Source organism: Phalaenopsis equestris, unplaced genomic scaffold (assembly GCF_001263595.1).
Source record: "Phalaenopsis equestris unplaced genomic scaffold, ASM126359v1 Scaffold000726, whole genome shotgun sequence".
Classification (NCBI taxonomy): Eukaryota; Viridiplantae; Streptophyta; class Magnoliopsida; order Asparagales; family Orchidaceae; genus Phalaenopsis; species Phalaenopsis equestris.
Genome location: NW_018165166.1, coordinates 67,885 through 68,775, shown reverse-complemented (window position 1 = coordinate 68,775; position 891 = coordinate 67,885).

Sequence of the window (891 nt, the reverse complement as noted above, 5' to 3'; positions counted from 1 at the left end):
AGCATAGGTGGCAAAATATCACTTACAATATAATTAACAATATCAACATACCATTTTATTTTCCACTCATTAATATTATAAAGTTGTTCATCAGAGAAACTGCCTGTAATTTTTTTGTCAGTGTCAGATAATTCTTGATTTTCTAATCTTGACAAATGATCAGTAATTTGATTATCAGTTCTCTTTCTATCAATAACCACAAGATCAAATTCTTGCATCAAAAGTATTCATCTAATCAACATTAGTTTATAATCCTTCTTTTGCATCAGATATTTAATAGCAGAGTGATCAGTATGCACAACACATTAAGCTCCAATTAAATAACATATGAATTTATCTAAAGCATACATAATTTCTAGGAACTCTTTTTCAATAACAGTATAGTTAATTTGTGCATCATTAAGAGTTTTACTAGCATAGTATATAACTTTAAAAATCTTTTCATACCTTTGTCCAAGGACAACTTCAATAGCATAATCACTAGCATCACCCATTAGTTCAAATCGTTTCTCCCAGTTAGGTGAAACTATAATAGGGGCTGTGATTAATTTTTCCTTTAATAACTCAAAGGTATTTAAACAACCTTCAGTAAATTTAAATTTATTGTCATTTTCTAAAAGTTGGCATAGAGGTTTAGTAATTTTTGAAAAATCTTTAATAAAATGCCTGTAAAATCCAACATGTCCAAGAAAAATCCTAACCTTTCTTACATTAGTAGGAGGTGTTAGTTTAGATATAACTTAAATTTTTTCAGGGTCTGCTTTCATACCATCTTCCAAAATTTTATGCCCTAACACAATTCCTCCTGCAACATAAATTGACATTTCTCCCAATTCAGAACCAAATTAGTTCTTTCACATAACTCCAAAACTTTCTCTAAGTGATCTAGAC